Raw genomic sequence first — 15,653 nt, forward strand, 5'->3', positions numbered from 1 at the left:
TAGTTCCATTAGCCAAAATAAATAGTAAAGAAGGCTTCATGCACAATGATGAGGCTTCTGCAAATATGAAACGAGAGTAAGTTGGATGCAAAAGAAAGAGAAGAAAAATTAGTGCTTGGCTTGTGTGGTTGAGACATGAATTGGATGAACAAGGATGGTGAGAAGAAAAGTGATAGGAAGAGCTTGAGACATGAGTTGGATGAACAAGGATGGTGAGAAGAAAAGTGATAGGAAGAGCTTTGAGAGTTTCACTTCTGCAAATATGAAATGAGAGTAAGTTGGATGCAAAAGAAAGGGAAGAAAAATTAGTGCTTGGCTTCTATGGTTGAGACATGAGTTAGATGAACAAGGATGGTGAGAAGAAAAGTAATAGGAAGAGCTTCGAGAGTTTCACTTATAATGAGGGAAGAAAATTTGTCTCGGGTCTTGAACCCCTTGAATGTCTTTTTTATACTTCTCTCTACCTTGAGATTTATTTTTTACCTTGTCAATATTTTTCTCTTTAATTCAATAATGACCTTGTTTTATCAAAGTGATCCTTTCTAAATGTGGACTTAGTAACTTTTTCACTTTGCACATTCATAAATTCCATTAATAAACTTAATCCAAAATAGTTTTCTACCACAACTGGAAATAATCCAGATTATAATTTTTCAATCATAAACATGTATACTTTAGCTTTGGAAATTACTTTCAAGATGTTCTTCATGTCTTTATCTTCCCAACAAACTCTCATTTGTGCAATTTTGGCATATGCAACTCAAATTATGAGCTCAAGAAGTCAAGCTTTCAAAAAGAAATAACATAAACATCTGCTTTCTTAATTTTTGAGATGTACCTTAAAATTATGATTCTAAAACCACATCTATTCCATACTCTCTCTTTAGCTTTCTAATGAAATACCACATCATATGCTCAATTTTGACATTAAGGGCTCATGTTATGACCTTGGGAAGGTGTGGATTCAATGATTGTTGTTTTGCTGCTTCTTGTAATGTTAGCCCTTATTTAAAATTCCACTTTATTTATCTCACGTGCAAAAGGAGATTGGAGGGAGGGGCTACAAATTATTTATAATGAAAAAAGGGTTCTCCTTGTATTCGTGTGTGGAAGTGGAGAGAGTTGTATACACAAATGTAGTGTTTTCAATCATGGGGGCTTCACGAGAGAGTTGTATACCCAAATGTAGTGTTCTCAATCACGAGGGCTTCATGAGAGAGTTGTATACCCAAATGTAGTGTTCTCAATCACGGGGGCTACACTCAATGAACCTCTGACATATCACGCGTTTGTGGCATACTAAACAATACCTCTAATTTGACCACATATTGGATAATACCTCTAAAAATTGCATTATTTAACCCCCTACCAATACGAACCCAATACACCTTCCCAATTTAAAAAACTTTAGTTTCACTAGATATTGTAGGTATCCATTTTTTCATTAACATTTTTTATACCCCTTTATATTTTTTCATTAACTTTGAGCTCCATTTTTTATACCTGCCAATATAAAAACTTTTACCCCCTATATATCCCCCAAGATATGACATCATTTTCTTGTCAATATATATACCCCAATATGAATGCATGTGGTATGGTATTGCACCCGAGTGAAGCCCTCGTGTTCTCAATGTACTTTTAGTTTCTTACTCACTACTTCGTCACCTTAGCATGTCATCACATAATTAACACTAGCCAACTTATACTTATTGTGATGATGTGAGATAAAAGAGGCGAGTGAGAGAGAGGGAGTAAGAGGGAGGGAGGAGAGAGTGAGAATGAGGGACTAGGGAGAGAGGGATAAGGAGAGAGTGAGGGAGAGGGAGATAGATCTAGAGGGGGGAGAGAGGAGGGAGGGATAGAGGGGTAGAGGGATATATAGGAAGAGGGGGGATGTGGGGGCGGAGGTACAGGATGGGGGAAGTAATGTCATAAAAGCACACATATTCCAAAAAACATGTTTACTCTTGCGAAGGTCCACTACATCTGAAAGGATGAGGAGGAAGGTAGGTGTACATTGGTCTTAGGAACATGTGCTAGTTCCTTAGAATGCATTCATGCTTTTGTCAGGAATGTGTGCAAAAATTTGTCAGTGATTAACACATGTTCGTTAGTGCTTAATATTGTCCATTTCTATGTAAACCTTCAATGGTAAATTTGATTTGAACACATGTTCTCATATACATCTACTAAATTATGATATTTGGTTCTATGATCATTTCAATTGCACCATATTATTTGTTGAACTATCTTCATAAGTTTTTATGGTTTGAAATTGATTGAGGAAAGGAAATTTTTTTAGTGTCTAATTTGTGGCTAGAACTTGTTTGAGCACAGGAAAATTGTTAGGTGCTAGCTAAACACTTTTCTATTATGAGGTTATTTAGATTTTCAAGAGTTATGATGGGAGTGACATAGAGAAGTGAAGAGGGACTAAAAATCACAACCATGAGTGAAGATATCATTGAAGAAATACCAATTAACAAAACAGTGACCGAGGATTTTCAAAAGATAATGCTTAGATAGTCATTATAAGACATAATGAATGGAAATTTCACGCTGGACAAGGTAAGGTATTAAGCTTTAGAAAATTTTCATTTCTTGTTATGACTATAGATTTTTAACAAGGGAATTTCTTATGCATAATCATTCTTGTGTCTAGGATCGTCTGGTTTTTGAGGACTAGTTATGCAAATGGTTTGGGGCAATGAAGATGTGTTGGATAACAAAATAGTGAGTGAAGACAAAGTTCAAGGGGGGTTGTTGTGAAGGAGGGGTAGAGAAAGAGAAGAAGGGGGAGAGAGGGGGGTGATAATTAGGAAGGGAGGAAGATAGAGACAAAGCTAGAGGGGGGAGAGGGAGAGGTAGAAATAAAGAGAGATAAAGAGAGAGGGGAGAAGTAATATCACAAAAGTATACACACATTCCATAATGCATGCATGTCCTACCAACATTCACCAAAGACGAAAGGGCAAGGGAGGAAGTTAGGAAAGGAATTAATGATTATGGATGTTAGTATTATGAATGTGTGTGTTCCTAAGAACATATGCATTCATTTTTCAGGAACATGTGTACATTTTTCCAAGTCAAATTTGACCAGACACTCATGCTTTCCCCTTGTCGAAAATCCAAACAAAATTCTAGTGAACAAGCATATAAGTGCAATGAAAACAAACACTTGATACGATTTTTTGTGTAATTGGAAAGAAGACTTTTGTCCACTTTTGTTATTGAGTATCCAATTTTTTTGTTATTGTATAACTAGAAGATGATTTTTTTGTAATTGGAAAGCAATTTGAGTTATTTGAAGATAATTTTTCTCTTGTTGAGTAATTGGAAAAAAAATTGAAATTTATTTTGGTCCAAGAATTTTTTATCTTGTTGTAAATTGGAAAACAATTTTTGTGCCATTTTGTAAGTTTATATTTAATTGGAGGACAATTTTGTAATTGGAATACAATTTAATCTTATTTTTTATTGGAAGACAATTATTGTTTGCTTGTAATTGCAATCCATTTAAACATAGGGAACCATTGTAATTAGAAAATAAAGTTTTCAAGGAAAAATCAACCCATTGCAAAGATCATTGAAACAAGAGAAAAGGCTAGGGTTGGTATGGAAAAATGCATACTTTTAGGAAAGGAGAATTCTATTTCTATCACATCAGATGAACCTCCAATGAATATTCATTAGAAAAAATTGTTGTGGAGGGTCAAATAATGATGGTTTTGCTTGGAGATTATTATAGTATGGATGGAATTAGAGAGGTGACTAGTGTACAACCTCTTAACGAAGAAGCTCATGTGTAGCAATGTCATGTTTGGTAATGTGACATTTCAAAAACTATGCTTGAGCATGTCCAATCCCCTTCCAAGAATGTAACTTTGCAATAGAGAGGTCAAGAGTGTTGGAATACAAGTCCATTATTCCTACCTAAATTGGACACTATGCAATGAAGAACTCCAAAATGCCTTCAGGTGGACAAAATTAGTTTATCTTTATTTGAAGGTCAACTATCTAATTGAATTATTCATTACAATTCTTGTAAGACTTTAAAAGAATAATTTGAATTGAAGTATGATGCAACCAAATGTTAATTAATTTTTTTTTTTTGTAAAATTTATGAGTTTAACTATTGTTAGAAGAATTCTAGGCATTAAAACATTTAAAATTATAGAAACAAGTAATCACACTATTAGAAACCTTTTCGATTCTTTTAAAAAAAATGACAATACAACTCAATCCCCATACCATAATGCAACCCATCTTGCCACAATCAATTGTTAACAAGATTACACGAAAATGTCGATTGCTAAAACAAACATCCATCTCATTAAATGCAATGTCAAAACCCTTTGAAAGTATTCTTTTAGATGATAAAGCATTGACAAAGGTGGCCAAATAGATTTGTGGCAATTCACTAGTAGGCTACCTCCTTCTGATATGAATTCAATTGGAACAATTATATGATCAATGCAAAATTTCTAGCATAACACTAGACTTTCTTCTAACTAAAAAGATGTAATAACATTAAGAAGGGGTTCTAGGGATTGTGAAACCCACATTAAACACTTTCTTTCCATGACATAGACAGTATTATATGAGAGATTTATGTTTTTATATTCTACGCTTAATTTGGGAAAATGATCATTTGAGAAATGCAAGCCTTGGTATGCTAGAATTATAAGAAAAACTTGTAACACATGTCGTAACCAATAACACATTGAATACTCTTTACTATTATGGTGTGCACGCACACACATATAGACAATTTGTATTACATAAGACTATGTAAGAATGTTGAGCTATATTACCATTGGCATCACCTAGATATTTTACTCATGGCATCATCTATACAAGACCATATGGTTGTACATTTGATAAAAAATGTTGCTTAGATGGGACATACCCCAATTGTGGTGGAATGGAATTATTAAGAAAGTGCATCCACATGAGCATGAGTATGAATTGGGAAGGAAGAAGATTCACTTGTAAAGCTTCAAATATGTTGCATATGATGTTGAGGTAGGGAACAAATGGAAAAGGATATATTTATTTGCTTCCTAGGTTAATAATGAGTACTTAAATAATAGACCAAGGAGGCAATATTTGGTTCAATGACATTCCAAAAGAAATCATGTGGTCGAAAATGAGGAAAAAATGGCAATTGAGGCATAATCATATGACACATTAGGAACACGTGCATTCCTAATAATCATGCATGATCATAATAATATATTCACATTCTTGATCCATGCCTACTTGGTTCCCTAACTAGCATCTTGATTGGAAGTTTGATGCTTGTTGAAGCTTGACGACTAGGAACAAATGTGCACTCTTGGGAATGCACACATGTTCCTTCAAGTGCGAATTCTTGATGGCCCCATTTCCAATTTTGGGGCCATCATTATCATGTGAGCACCCTTTGTTGTGGCATATCTCATTGATCTAAACTTGAATTGTCATCTCTTTGTGAGTTAGATTTTCTATATCTAGCCTTGCTTCTACTATTCCTTCATATTCCTCTATTGACATGACATGATTATGATTGGAAGGAATCCTCCAAGGAATCATCATCCCTATTCATCCATGTCTCATGGTATAACAATGATCCCATCAACTAATCTATGGAAAGTTGTGCTAGATTATTTGATTCTTCAATCGTAACTACCACAACATAAAATTTGATTAGCATACTCCAAATTTTCTAAACCACCTTATGGTATATTATATCTTCATCATGTGTTCTTAATTGATTTACTAGATTCTCATATGATTGAAAAACTAGTTAATAGACTCAAAATCCTTCATCTTCATATTCTCAACACACCTCCTAGGAGTCCACAACTTTGCTATTTTTATTTTGTCTATGCCTTGGTATCCCTAAAGTGTCCCATGTGTTTGGAATGATTTGTTACCACTAGTTTTAGAAAAATTGGCTCTTTTAATCCTTGTTGAATAAGCCATAATGCATTTGGATGCTTCTTTATTTTTCCAATTAAATAAGATCTTTGAACATTTTCGATAGCCTATATGGATACTTGTTCTGGTTTTGTGAACCAATTTACAACTACATCCCAACAATCCTAAGAATGAAGAAATATTTTCATCTTTATTGACCAAGCTTCATAGTTTCTACCTATCAAAATTAGTCCTTAAGGTGAAACAACAAAATTTGAACCATGACTATTATTATTTACTATTCATATGTCCAAAGGCTTTTAGAATACCAAGGACTTTGTAATTCTAAACGTCTTTGCTAGTAGAATATGTAAATTCCAATCTAGAGATATCAAAAAATTATTATAATTTTATCCACTAAAATTGATGGACAATCAATGTAAGGAATTATATCACAAACCCCTAAAGAGAGACCCTAATTGAAACAAATTTATGGTGAATCAAATCATCTCCTTTGTAATTGAACTAGAATATTGTATGATGGAGCAGAGCATAGAATTGATCCACTCATCCTTCTCCTTATTATTTTTTACAATAAAAGGCTTGTAATTGGGTATGTTTCCAGCTCTCTTTATAGTCAAACAAGTGTTGAAAAAAACAACATAAGGAGGATTTAAATCCCTCTTTGGTTGAGACAATGTTGTTCTACAAATTGAGTGTTTTCAAATTGGGGTTCCTTATCTAAATTATTCCATGCTTCGTCTTTTCATTGATAGGCTTACCTATGTGGGTACCTTGCTATAGAATCCTCTCAACACCATTTCATTTAAAAATCCTTCACTTGACTAGCGAAGAATGGCTCCAAACTTGATATGATACTAATCTAATGAAATGAGCAAGGGAAAGTACTCACATAAAACAATTACTACAATATATAAGAAGAACCACATTAATGCTTTGACTATTTTTATAGCCACATAATTTTGAACTATTGATCCCTTGATCTCTTCTATCCCTTTCATTACTTCATGTAATGATATTAAAGTACATTGAAGAATTTCTATCTAGAAATCACTAGATGTTAATAATTACATAGATGTAACTAGCATGAACTATATGGATGCAATGTATAGGTCTTACTGCTATTTGACCATGTCAACCTCGAGATACTAAAACAACAAATAAATCACTAAATCAACTAATTAGGATAGGGGGAGTAATCACGTTATTCTAACAACTTCCATATGCTCACAAATTTTTTTGGGATTGAGATTTGGAGACTCTCTCAAGTGTACACTCTATCTAAAGAATATTTGGATCCAAATGAAGTGAAAATTTAGCTAACAAGTCAACTACAGGGTTCAAGTTTTGTCCTCTCCTTTACCATGGTCATGCTCTCTTGATTCATTATGCTTCCTTTTAGCCATCCAATTATGATTTTAAATCATTGTATATATCCACAAAATTTATACCATATTCCTAGGTTATATCCAGAATAGTGTTGTCTACTAGGAGTTATACCTTGTGGTTTGTGACTTATCCTATTCCTATTAAAAATACAAACACACACACACACACACACACACACACATATGATTGTTATTCGGCAGCAGAATCCAATTCTACAGTGTTCTTGAATTGTCTTATGAGGTTTTATTGATGAATTCTCTTGCTTGAGAAGGGTCATGGTCTAGGTATAGGTGGAATCTTGGGGCTTTGGAAGCTTTCAAACTAGAAGGATGTGATTTGATTGCTTTTAATTTGTAAAAAAATATTTAAGTGTCATTGCTTTATTATGGAAGATATACTTATCTCTAGCAAGCCATATTGAACATATTACCTTTTTGACGAATCCCTTTTTTGAATTCACTAACTTATTTTTCCAATGGATTAGCATAATGTTTGATGTTGTAAAGTATCCATCTTTGAGTTCAAGAATTGGGCTCATAGGACATTGCCCAAATTTACTTGGTGAAATTGTAGTGGATTAGTAGGTGTCAAATTGTTTCTTCATGCTCTTCACATAAGGTACATATGTGATTTTATTTTCAACATGCTCGAAGTAGAGGCAACATCTTTAATTTCAATAATTTCAAATGAAATAGTTTTGAGCATAAATTTTACTTTCCACAAATTTATTTAATAATAAGTGAAAAACTAAAATTTATATTTATGTTTAAAATTACGTAATTAAATGCTTGTTTGTAAACATTTACATTTTGGCTCAATTAAAAAGTAAAAGATTAAAAGGTTAGAAGTAATATAGAGCCTAGTTATATGGGGGAGATGTTGTAGTGTTTGTGAATGATTATGAATATTTAAATGTTGGCTCAATCAATAATAAAAAGTTAAAGAAATGCGAATAATAAAATTCAATTTGTTGTTGATCTAGGAGGATCCTAAAAGGCCAAAAATTCGAAGTTCTCAAATCTCAACGAAACTAGTATCAAATCGTAGTGCTTGACAAGATCTTTCCAAAGGCGTGAATGACACCTCAATCAAACTCAAAATGTGAAAGTTATGCCCATCTAGAGTTTTTGTCAAACAAAAAAAAGAATTGCAAGTGGACCCTAGGGGGCCACATGGCACTTCCACAGGTTGCCACATGGTAGCCCTATCAACAGCCTAGGTGGAAGTACAACTGGTGATTGGGCATGACATGGTGGACTGGGGAGACAACATGTGGTAGTGACTGGGCATCATTGGGCATGGTATGTGGTCCAATGGTATGGGGCAATGTGGCCCAATCAAATGGTGCTACATGGCACCCAATGGGTGACCAAATTTGGCCCCAATTGGCCATCTTGGCGACATACCTATTCTTGGCATACATTTGGAGGTAACAACCAAACTTAGTAATGATTTGGCGGTCAAAGTATAAATTTGACAGGTAGTTTGGCCAATGGATTGGTGCATGAGTGTTTATAACGATGGTCGGGTCGGCGGGCCACCAACTTGGTGGACCTGCCAAACCCCACGACTATTTTATAATATAAAACAATTCATAAGTGGAGGGGTTGCGGGGTTTGAAACACAGGTCGACCCAACCAAATAAATCACATATAACCGTTGGGCCAACGACCCATTCCTCATTTGATTTGCCCAACGAAATATATAAAAGCCAACATTAGAGGAAATTTCAGCTTAAAAGTTCCCATGAAATTTTTATGTAATTTCCATGTCATAATATGTAAACCAATTAAAATATTTTAAATTTAGAAAGTAGTACATGTAAATATTTTGGAGGGAAAAGAAGAAAAATGACCTTTTTCAATTGTATTTGTGACTTATCTCCTTATAGGTTTACTCAAATTTCAAGTGTAGACACTAGTTGGATGCAAAATTAAATTCCACATCCAACGAATACCCATTATTCATAATTTTGAGAAGACCCACATTGATAAAAATCGAATATACATTTAGAAAGCAAGCTGAACATGTTTTCTTAATGTATCTTACATTTTTATCAATGTGGATCTTCTTAAAAGTATGCATAATGGTACTAGTTGGATGTGGAATTTAATTATGCATCCAATGAGCGTATCAACTTGAAATTTGAGTAAACATATAAGGAGATAAACCAAAAATACAATTAAAAAAAGTAGTTTTTGTATTTTCCCTTCAAAATTCATAACTCTTATTTTATTATTTTAACATTTATTTTATTATATTTCCTTAGGAGACCACTTTTAGGATGAAATGTGCTCTAATGTGACATTCGTGCGAATAAATAGAGGACTGATAGGAAGGGAAACAAAACCAAGATCTAGAATCATGCACAGAGGTGGAACCATGCAGCGGAATCGTGCGATGCGATTTTTGAGACAAGATATATTCTATGGGAGTATTCCTTGGAATATTCCAAAAATATTTCTATAGGGAATCCATTGTGGAATCTAAAATATTCTATGGGGGTTAGAGTTGATAGTGATAGAATATAGTCAACTTTATACTCAAATTACTCAGAATTTCAAAAGGATTTAACTGGTACAATCTATTTCTAGATCTGAGCAAGCCAATTTGAGGTCACTCCTAGGATTGAAGGTATAATGATGTATTTTTCCATGTATTCATTTTCATTTTTGCTGATATGAATGAAGAGGCCACCCCATTATTGAATCAAGTTCTAGAAATGTAGTCCACACAACAAACTGTGTTATCAAACGCTTTTATGTGCATTTGTAACACCCTCCTCCCACATCTACCCAAGTAACTGACCAATCGGGGTAAACATGTGATGAGAGCCTACTATGATTGGATTCAACCTCCTATGTGACCTTAAGGAAGTGGAATCAACGGAAACACAACATACGAACCTTCCACATCAACTACATGACTCCCAAGAACCATCCCAACCACTTAAGTAGCTAGCCCCTAGCTCCAACTAAGGTTTTTGACCACTTGACCTCTGGACGCTCCCATGTTATGGGTCTGAAAACATCCAGGAGGCTTTGGATGTTCTCATGAAAAGGCCTGCCAACGTCATGGGACTATTTTTCTTAGTGTCATGTTAGTGTCCCCGGGATTTGAGCTGCTCTTTCAGGCCCAGAGTCCATGTCACTACCTAGAATTGAATGAAACCTTCAGAACATAAATATAACAAGGAAACAATGATGCAAATGTAAATACTTGAGCAAGCCCTTAACTGGACCCCTACTAGCCATGATATGCATTTCGTTAAACATATCACAAATATGTAATCTACAGGTGTAAACAACATATTTAAGCATAAGGGTCTCATACTTATATGAGAATCACTATGAAGCATTGTTCCCTTATATCATTTGTTGTATTATCATATATTAGGTCATAGATACATTGTTCATTCATTTACAAGTAAAACCATGATGAGAGCCATACATAGCCACTGTCATAAAACATATACATAGCCAACATAATAGCAACAAAGATACCAAGGAAATCACAACCATATGATCCACATATAAACCAATATAATACTTATTGAATTACAAGTAAAGAAAACCTCATATTGATGATGCAGAATCCAAACCCGGGATGGGACTACCACATTCCACTCAACCATAGAATGGTTGAGCCAAATATCTCTTCAGTCATTCACCCCTGTGCTATATTCCAAGCATGAATGTGGGACTCAAACCAAAAGAACCAACCAGGGCTCTCGAGGCTAAACCACCTCACCCTCATTAATAAAAACCAGGCTTTATGGTAATCCACCCTGGATCACTAGGCCAACACAATAAACATGTAATAACGGGCTTTACCATGATCTCCAACCGATCACTAGGCCAAACAAGCATAGATGCCATCGGATCTCTCCACCTACACCATGAGGAATTTTTCTGTTTCCTAGTCTCTCAGGATTTACCACAATCCACATCAGATCACTAGGCCCTAAACCAAGACCCACTCTCTAGAATTTACCGCATATCCCAACCTAGGATTACTAGGCCCAACGGAGAGCAATCCACCTCTTGGATTTACTGCATATCCTACCATTCACTAGGAAGGATTCCTAGGCCCGTCGAGGCAACACAATCCTGGATTTACCATAACCCACAGTCTAACTCAGGGGTTACTAGGCCAGTGGCTTTACCATGATCCACAATCCAGTTTAGGGACCACCAGGCCATGTTCTCTATCATTCAAAGATCCACCTCATGCAACTTCGAATCCATCCAACAATCCAGCTCAACCAAAACATGAGAACCCCATCACACCATGACTATCCGGAAATGGGAAGGCTAGGCTAAAAACACTATCATACCTTGAAAAACCCATGCCATAACAACAAAAGAACCACATGCAATACCATGCACACCAAATCTAGCAAGGAAAATACACATGCAAATCGATACCTGCAAATAATCTTGGTGTAGTTGCTTGATCCTTCTTTTTTTTGCTTTCTCCTTCCTTCTTCTTGCCTTCTTTTCCTTTTCTTGATCCAATGCCAAAATTCTCCAAGAAAACTCTAAGTGTCCAAGAGTGAGAGAGAGACAAAGAATAATGAGAGAGCTCCAAAACTGAACTGACAAAAGGTTACAAACTGATCCTCAAAAGCCTTTTTATCAATTAGGCCTCTATTTTCTTCATTTTCCATTATTTTCCTTCATTTTCCTCCTCACATGCAACATGTGACCTTTCACCTTCCTTTTCTCCTAATTTCCATTATTTTCATTAATAAATGTGCCAAAAATTCCATTTTTCTTTTCCTTTGCCTTTGCCAATTTCCTTAGTGATAATAAACTAAATGAACACCCACTAGGATGTTTTGCCCAACATTCAGCTTGGAATAAGTGTCCCATCAACCGTGGTTATTATTTTTTTTGTTTATTAACTTTTATTACATGTAATTTTCACCTGGGTTGTTACAAAACCCTCCCCCATGGGGGACACCGTCCTCGGTGTTCAACCACACCTATACCTTAGCAAAAATGTTGAAAAGAAAACGTATTGCCCATGGAGCTTTATAACATAGCTTGATGCAGTATTTACAATGATCCCTGCTGAGAATTAAACCAACATTGACAAGGTAACAAGCATAACATCGTACTGACATGGCACCAACACCGCTTATTGAGCTTTATAACATATCTCATGGCAGTATTTACATCCATCTACATATGTACATATATCAAAACATCACACAAAAGCATATGTTAAAACATATACCAAACACGATACCAAACTACTTTGCCTCAACCGACAGACAATGAAGGATACATAGTGCGCATCTGATCTTCCATCTCCCATCTAGCTTCATCGGGCCCAAAGTGCTTCCACTGCACTTTAACCTACTCAATTGCTCAGTTCTGGAGCATGAGCACCTTTTTCTGCAATATACACTAAGGCTCCGACTGTAATTCTCCATCTGGTTCCACCTACAATACAAACTAGTCAATCACATGATCAACATCTTTAACATACTTCTTAAGCAATGACACATGGAAAACATCATGGAATTTCACTGTTGGAGGCAATGCAAGTTGATAGGCTACTAGCCCAATCCTCTTAATAATACTGAAGGGTCCACAAAATTGTGGTGCCAGCTTGGCACATGATCCAATCTGTAAGGAGCTCTTCTTTGGTTTGATGCGCAAGTACACTTGTTCCCCAACCTGGAACTCCTTGAACAACTTGTTCCGATCTGAATTCTTTTGTTGATCCTATTCTACCTTTATATTCTTCTTTATAACCTGCATTTTATGTTCCATGTCCGCCAACATGTCTGGTCGAATCAACACCCTGTTAATTGGATCACTCCAACTGATGGGAGTACTGCAAATCTACCCATACAATGCCTCAAACAGACTCATCTTCAAATATTCCTGATACCCATTGTTGTAAGTGAACTCTACCAGTGGAAGATACTCTTCCCACTTTCACTACTAATGCATTACGTACATCCTCAACATGTCCTGCAATATCCTGTTGACCCCCCTCTCAGTGTGTCCATTTGTTTGTGGATGATAAGCTGTACTGAAGGCCAACTCTGTGACCAAACTTACAAACAACACCCAAAACTTGGAATTAAACTTTGCATCCCTGCCTGACACAATATTATTTGGAAATCCATGCAATCTGACCACATCTATAATGAATACCTGTGCTACATCGCTAGATGAGAATGTAGACTTCACTAGAATGAAGTTCACAGATTTTGTCAACCTGTCCACCACTACCATGATGGAATCATGCTGTCTCACTGTCCTTGGAAAACATATGATAAAGTCCATGGAAATGACCTCCCATTTCCATTCTGGAATCGCAATTGGCTGTAGTAGTCCACCTGGATACTTAAACTCTACCTTCACATGCTAACAATTGAAACACCAAGCCACAAACTCTACTACATCCCTCTTTATATTGGCCAATAATAAAATTTCTTCATTGCGGTCAATGTCTTCTGGTAGCTTGGGTGACTTGAATATGGTTTCACGTGAAAATCCCTCAATATCACCTTCTTAAGCTCAATACTATATGAAACATATATCCTGTCCCTAGATCTAACCAATCCATCTCCTGTAAGACAATATTCCACATCCTATGCACCTGCACCTATACCTGTACCACTACCTATACCTGTACCTGTACTACTACATGTACCTATACTTGTACTTGTACTACTACATGTACTTGTACTATACCTGCTACAACTTGTGCACAATCTCCATATACCTGATATCCCACAGACTTTCTTGCAAGATCCTGTCCTATAAGTCTATCCCATAGGAGCTCATAGCTGCTCAATTATTTACCTGTACCTTCCTGTTAAGAGCATCTACCACCTTGTTCTCCTTTCCTTTGATGTACCTGATCTCGAAGTCAAACTCACTGATCGTGGCCAACCATCTAGCCTGTCGGGTGTTCAAATTCGGTTGGTAAAATAAATACCTCAACCCAATGTGGTCACTCATCAGCACAAATATCCTACCAAGAAGATAGTGCCTCCACATCTTCAATGCATGTATGATCACTGCTAACTAAAGATCATGTGTCAGGTAGTTCTTCTCGTGCTCGTTTAGTTTTCATGACTCATAACATACCACCTATCCATCCTGCATAACGGCTCCACCAAGTCCTCTCTTGCAAGCATATGTGCATACTAAAAACTCTTTTTTCAGACTTGCAATCTATAAAACTGGTGCATGTGTCAACAACTGCTTAAGATGCTCAAAACTGGACTCACACTCCTCTGTCCATTCAAACTTCTTACCTTTCCTCTGCAATGATGTAATAGAATAAGCAATCTGTGAGAAGTTCTTGATGAACCTCCTGTAATAGCCTGCCAACCCCATGAAATATCTCACCTCATCCACATTTCTAGGAGCTACCCACTCCATGATGACCCTTATCTTTTATGGATCTACTGCAATTCCCTCCTTGGAGACAACATGTCTCAAGTAATGAGATTAGCATCACTGATGCTCTTGAAACAAACTCAACACTGATGCTAAATCCTCAACATGATCTTCCTCATTTTTATAATATACCAATATGTCATCAATGAAAAAAAAAAAAACTTATCGAATACGGATGCAACACACTATTCATCAAGCACATAAATGTAGTTGGAGTATTAGTCAAACCAAATGGAACTACAACAAACTCATAATGCACATACCTGGTCCGGAAAGCTGTCTTGTAAATGTCTTCCTCTTTTATGCGTAACTGGTGATATAGAGATGGAGGATGGGGATAGAGATAGAGATGGAGGATGGGGATAGAGATAGAGATGGAGATGGAGGATGGAGGTTTTCACCACTCAAATATACGACGGAGTTGAGTAGAGAAAATGTAGTGAATCTCCGAAATCAATTGTAGGGATAGCTCCTTTGATATCGCTCCAACCATATCTAATCCTTCCTGATTGTAGGGATAGAGAGTGAAGAGAAATCAATCTAGTTTTTTCGGAGTTGAGTAGAGAAAATGTAGTGAATCTCCGAAATTGGCATGGGGAAGGAGGTGGATCCAAGGTCAAGTCTAGTCCTCTGAGGTCTTTATCTCCAGCACTAGCATATTCTCCGATGGGTCTGAGTTCTCCGTAGGTAAAGGTATTGCCAAACCATCGTTAGGCTATCTGTAATGGTATTGCATAACCAACCATAGTTAGGTTATCTGTAATGATGGTATCCGTAATGCTGGGCCAATATAGATTCCGCTGTGAATATCAGATCAATCTTCGAGAAAACTATTGCTCCCTTAAAATTATCAAACAAGTCATCAATCCTCGGCAATGAATACCTGTTCTTGATAGTCACTTTTTTAAA

Source organism: Pinus tabuliformis, chromosome 4_2 (genome assembly GCF_031772625.1).
Source record: "Pinus tabuliformis cultivar Carrire ecotype Pingquan chromosome 4_2, CPIR1, whole genome shotgun sequence".
NCBI lineage: Eukaryota > Viridiplantae > Streptophyta > Pinopsida > Pinales > Pinaceae > Pinus > Pinus tabuliformis.